At 40.6% G+C, this 6,629-nt stretch overlaps 1 non-coding gene across 1 annotated transcript; it reads left to right on the forward strand.

Moving 5' to 3' along the window:
* The first annotated feature begins 746 nt into the window (after positions 1-746).
* Positions 747-819, forward strand: TRNAG-CCC (transfer RNA glycine (anticodon CCC)). Its single transcript has one exon. It is a non-coding gene; the product is annotated as a tRNA-Gly (tRNA).
* The last annotated feature ends 5,810 nt before the right edge of the window (positions 820-6,629 follow it).

Here is a 6,629-nt window from a genome sequence, read left to right on the forward strand (position 1 = left end):
GCTTGAAAAAAAGTGTGTGCATCTGAATGCTTTTGCACTTAAAAAAAAATCTTCAAAACTGGAAGCCAGATAGAATGATAATGTAGAAATTATTCTGTTACCTCTTTTTTCTTTTCTTTTAGAGATTGTTAACCAAAGGTGTACAGTTTTCTAAAATTCATGTATACTTTCAAAGTGAAATGTAAAATACTAGGCTCGTGCATTTGTTTCAGGAGGACTGGCTTTCTTCAGAAGGAGCAGTTTTAATGACTCTTGAAGTTCTGTTTCTGTTTTTAAATTTGTTGGTTCTGAGAAGTCGTGCAAATGTTTGTTTGAATATTTTATTAATTCTTATACAGATAATTGATAAAACCACCAAACTTTTCTGAGGTGGTCTTGAATCATGACATTTCATCATTCTTGTGTGCTAAGTCACTTCAGTGTCCAACTCTTTGTGACCTTATGGACCATAACCCACCAGGCTCTTCTATGCGTGGGATCCTCTAGGCAAGAATGCTGGAGTGGGTTGCCATGCCCTCCTCCAGGGGATTTTCCCGACCCAGGAATTGAACCCGAGTCTCTTATGTCTCCTCATTGAAAGGCAGGTTCTTTACCACTAGTGCCACCTGGGAAGGCATTTTCAAATCTTCTTTTAATACTTAAGGATTTGGCCTTTGTGTCATTCTCAACTTCATTCTCCCCTCAAAACAAGAGCTTCGGAGAAAAACATGAAAGGTGAAAACTAAATTTAAAAAATGAGAGGGATTTCCCTGGTGGTCTAGTGGCTAAGATTCTGTACTCCCAATGCAGGAGGCCCTGGTTCAATCCCTGGTCAGGGAACTAGATTTCACATGCTGCAACTAAAAGACCTCTTATGCCTCAGTGAAGATGGAAGATCCTGAGTGCTGCAACTAAGACCTGGTGTACCCACATAAATAAATAAATATTTTAGAAATTAAAAACAGATTAACCTTGAACTGTGCTATGGGCATAAATATGAAGTGTCAAGTGAAGACAGTATTTAAGCGTCCTGTCCTTTGTAAGATCCTAAAGGCTGATTCCTGACCAAGTAGGCAGGGAAGCCTGCATAATTGGGGAGATGTTTCAGTAAGAGCTGAAACACAGTGGAAAGAGGAAGAACTGGAATTCAAGAAGAGCTAATAGGGAATATTTAAGAAGAAAAAAAAGATGATAGGAAATATGTTTGAAGTGAGAAATAATTGATACTTGAATATGATGCATGCAAAAGGGTAAAAAAGAAGCCCACAAAAGAAGTCTTAAAGAAATGTAGAAAAGCCCTGGAGATGAAATGTTATATAAATATTGCTAGTCAGTTATAATCAACCATGACAAAGCCACATGTTTTGTAACTGAAAGAACTGACAAAGGCAAAACGACCAACTCAGCACTGGATAAAGGGAGTTGGGGGAAAGAGCATTTATTAATTGCCAAAAATTAAATAAGTAGATGGAAGGAGACTGGTATTTAGGGTGGCTGAGGCAAAAATACAAGGATATCATGGATGGCATGAAAATGTTGAGAAAGTAGAATAAATGCTAGATCAAAAGAATTGGAAAACAACAGACTTCCTCCTTGGAGTTATGCTAGCATTAAATAAGGACTACTTATAAAGAACAATTATAGCCCAATTCAGGAAGACTTAGAAAAAGGAGAGCCCATCAGCAAATAAAATCCAAAGAACAATATCTGTGGCAATTAGAGGGCACAGGTAAAATGCTTAACACCATTCTTACCAGGTAGGTCTCCTGGTGAAAACTCTCAGTGCTCCCGTCTGCCCACTGCTCAATGAACGCATCCTCAGGGTATCTGTTCTGAATCTTCTGTCCTGCTTCCTCTGCTGCTGCTGCTAAGTCACTTCAGGCATGTCCGACTCTGTGTGACCCCATACCACCTGCCATTTCCCCCACTGAGAATCGCCCTGCTCAGGGCTCTTGTCCTCTGTCTCTCTTTCAAGATCTGTCCCTAAATCTCCTCTCCTCACCCCAGCCTTTATGTCTCATATAGCAAATACATCTCAAATCACATCCTCTGCTGTTAATTTGTTCAGCAAATACATATGGACTGCCTCCGATGTACCTGGAACTTTTCTAGACTCTACAATGATAGAGTTATTCTACAGTGATGATACAGCAGACAGGAATCCTTGTCTTTGTGGAGTATATTTTAGTGAGGGGAGGGTGAAGAGACATCCCATGAATAATTGAATGCAATAATATTCATGAAACATTTGCCTCTTTCCTGTATTTGTTTCCATGATTGCTGTAAACAATTTCTAAATATTTTGGGTAACTCAAAAAACAACATAAATTTATTATTTCAGTGTTCTGGAGGCTTGAAGTCTGAATCGAGGTGCTGGTGGGGCCTCCCTAACTCTGGAGGCTCTGGGGGGATCCTCTTCTGCCTCTTGAGGCTTCTGGGGGCTCCCAGGGTGCCTGGGGGACACAGCACTCCAGTCTCTTATCTCGGTGGTCACATTGCCTGCTCCCCTTCTCTCGCACAAGGACACTCGTCCCTGGATTTCGGGCCCACTGTCAATGAGATCAGGATGATCTCAAGATTATTATCAAAGATCCTTTTCCCAAATAAGGTCACTTCTCAGGTCCCAGGAATTTGCATAGATATCTTTAGGGAGGGCCGTTTGGGGACTACCACATCTCCAAAGTCTATGTAGAAGGAATTTCCAATTTTTTTTTGAAAGCACAGAAGCCATTTATCTTTTTTTTTTTTTTTAAATCAGACTCTGTTTGGATATGGCCACCTATGGCCTTGTTTTTCATCTTTCTGATCCAGCAATTCTGCCCTTCAAAACAGATTGCAATTGCTTTACATCTTTGCCCACTGCTTCTACTCTGGTCCAGATGGTATCGCTTTTTTGCCCATATTCCTTGCCACAGCTGCCCCTCTGTCCTTCCTCCCCATCTCGCCCCTTTACACATGTGGTTCCATGGCCCAGGTGGAAGCTTTCCCGGGAGTCCATCAGAGCCTCTGCAGGTCTATCTGACTAATGTCACCTGCTCAGATATGCTTCCCATGAAAACCCTAGTTAACATTCAATGTATCATGATCAAAATGATTATGATTTATCCATTTTATCAAAATGGTTTATAGGCTTCTTGTCTGTTTTCCTGTGCTGCACTGAAAGGTAACTGCCATCGGAACACTTTTTTTTTTTTTGAGCAAGTTAAGTGGACATCATGAACATAGGATTTAAAATGAACTTCCCTGGTAGCTTCAAGACTCTAAACCAAAGCCCTCCCTGTTCAGGCATGGTCTCATCTGCAATTGGGTGAGCCACGTATGCCCTTTAGAAGGATTGCCCCGCAGCAGGGCATCTTCACTCAGCAGACAGGCCCTCAGCTAGGTTTAGCAAACTGTACTCCCTTAGGCGGGAAAAGGATTAAAACCTTTTGGAGGACTTCCCTTGTGTTCCAATGGTTAAGAATCTTCCTGCCAATACAGTGGACACAGGTTCAATCCCTGGTCTGGGAAGTTCCCATCTGCCTCAGAGGAACAAAGCCTGCCACAGCTGCTGAGCCCACACGCTGCAGCTCCTGAAGCACGTTTGCCTAGAGCCTGTGCTCAGAAACAAGAGAAAGTGAAAGTGCAGTCGCTCAGTCCTGTCCAACTCTTCACGACCCCATGGACTGTAGCCTACCAGGCTCCTCCGTCCTTGGAATTTTCCAGGCAAGAATACTGGAATGGGTTGCCATTTCCTTCTCCAGAGGATCTTCCCAACCCAGGGATTGAACCCCAATCTCCTGCATTGCAGGCAGACACTTTACCATCTGAGCCACCAGGGAAGCAACCAACAAGAGAAGCCACTGCAGTGAGGGGCTGCAGCGAAGAGGAGCCCCCCTCTCTGCAACTAGAGAAAGCCCATGCGCAGCAATGACCCAGAGCAGCCAACAGTTTAAAAATAAATACGTAAAACCATTTCGAAACATTTCCACAGGGATCAAATAAGGAATTTCTGGCTGATCTTTAATCCACCTAAATTTCAATAGTCATTTTATCTGAATCTTCAAGCACTCAGGTGGATTTTACTCTAATTTGGTGGCTCCTCCAGTGTGGCCCCCAGATCAATGCCATTAACACCACCTGGGAGCTCCAGACAACTACAGATTCGGAAGAGTCCCACTTTCCAGGTGGCTCAAACAGTGAAGAGTTGCCTTTAATGTGGGACAACAGGGTTTGATCCCTGGGTTGGGAAGATCACCTACAGAAGGAAATGGCAACCTACTACAGTATCTTGTCTAGGAAGATCTCATGGGCAGAGGAACCTGGCGAGCTACAGCCCATGAGGTCACAAAGAGTCGGACATGACTGAGCAACTAACATACACACATACTCACCCCAGACCTAGGGAAAGGGAAGTTTTGGGGGGCAGCCACTGTGGCTTTGCAAGCCTTCCAAGTGTTTCTAATTCTTGATAAATTTGAGCACCAGTGCTTTAATTGATTTTAATGACTTTAACCACTCTCATTGTGTTAGGATAATTTTAATCCCATCTTTGTCATTTGAGTATTAAGCAGCCTCTGTCACATCTTCTTTCTTTTAGTAATTGAAACTTCTTGGGAAATTGCTTTTCCAAATAATTATATATATGAATATACACATGCAATATATACTACGTATGTAGTATGTGAATATGTGTAATATATTTATTTATATAACTCAGAAGAAAACACTGGATACAGGCCAAGGTGTTGTCTGGAAATACCCCAGTTTAGGTGATCTTTATTTTTTTTCTTTACATTAGCAAAATGTAATAATAATTTTTATTTTTTAAGTTATTTTTCTCTGCACCACAAATTAGTTGAGCTGAAGGAGTTCCTTCTATGAGCTCATGGAACATTCTTTCTGTAAAATTATATTAATTTTTTAAAAATTATATGAAAAAAACCCAGGAAAGACAAAGGGCTAACCTCCCTACTTTAAAGAAGAGAAGGAAAAAACCCAGTGAATCCATTAGAAAAATGAACAAAGGAACCATCAGATAAAGAAATATAAATGGTCCTTAAATATGTGAAGAAAAAAAAAAATATGTGAAGAGATACCATCCACCTCCATAATAGGAAAAATATAGATTAAAGCTATACTTAAATACCATTTTAACTTTATTAGATTAAATTAAATACAAAAGTTGGACAAAATACCCATTAGTCAAGTAGAGAAACAGGATCTCACAAACATTCCTATTGAGAGTTCAAAATAGTACAACTACTACTGGAGTTAATTTGACAAAATCTATCAAAATGACAAATTCAAGTCAAAGAAAAACAAATACTGCATGGTCTCACTCATATGTGAAATTGAAAAAAAAAAAACAAGCCCCCCAAAACCAAGCTTGTAGACAGAGAGCAGATTGGTGATTGCCACAGGGAGGGGTAGAGGGAAATGGGTGAAGGGGGTCAACCTATACAAAGTTCCAGTTATAAAATAAACAAGTCCTGGAATGTAATCCCTGTGGCTCAGACGGTAAAGAATCCTCCTCCAACACAGGAGACTTGGGTTTGACCCCTGAGTTGGGAAGATACCCTGGAGGAGGGCATGGCAACCCACTCCAGTATTCTTGCCTGGAGAATCCCCATGAACAGAGGAGCCTGGCAGGCTACAGTCCATAGGGTTGCAAAGAGTCAGACATGACTTAGCGACTAAGCATACACATGACTATAGTTAATAAGATATATTGCATAAATGAAAGTTGCTAAAAGAGAAAATCTTTTTAATTTAAAGATTTAAATAAAAATTTAAGTTTAAATTTGAAGTTTTAAAAATTAAGATTTAAATTTAAATAAATCTTAAAAATTTTCATCACAAGTAAAAGATTTGTGTAACTATGTATGTTGGCGAATGTTAACTAGTCTTGTGGTGATCCTTCTTAAAGGAATAGGTGTTACTCTTAGAGTTGTAAAAAGTGACACAGAAATTTTGCTTGTTTTTTAAAAAGTAATATATTCATATGGTTCAGAAATAAAAATACTTGACAGGGTACACATTGCCTCTGCTCCTGTCCTATTGTCCCAATCCTTCTATGAAAACTACTTGTAGCCTCCTTTATTACCCTTATCTTTAGCATTAAGCAATTTTCAAACCCCAACCATTTTTCCTTCACAGTCTCTTCTGTTTGCACTTCCTCCTTTCTATTCCCTTGGACCACTCCCAATGTTCATGTTCATGTTCAGGGAGGTGCTTGTGTAAACTAGTGCAACAGCGTCCAAGTCTCTCTGCTTGTCTTTCTTTTCTCTGTTCTGTTTGCCAGGCTATCACCAAATTAATCTTCACCAGATCTTATTTCAATCATGTCATTCCCCTATTTAAAAAGTTTGTTTTTTTTTAAATAAAGAGACACCTACCAAATCTAGTCCAGACTGTCTTTTGGAGCGTAGTAGCGGGAAGAGCTGAGCCCTGACTAGGAAGGAGATAACTGCTTCCCTCCCAATACTACTACTGCTACCAAGTCACTTCAGTCGTGTCCGACTCTGTGCGACCCCATAGATGGCAGCCCACCAGGCTCCCCCGTCCATGGGATTCTCCAGGCAAGAACACTGGAGTGGGTTGCCATTTCCTTCTCCAATGCGTGAAAGTGAAAAGTGAAAATGAGGTCGCTCAGTCGTGTCTGACTCTTA

The sequence above is a fragment of the Dama dama genome, chromosome 30, assembly GCF_033118175.1.
Source record: "Dama dama isolate Ldn47 chromosome 30, ASM3311817v1, whole genome shotgun sequence".
NCBI classification, from domain to species: Eukaryota; Metazoa; Chordata; class Mammalia; order Artiodactyla; family Cervidae; genus Dama; species Dama dama.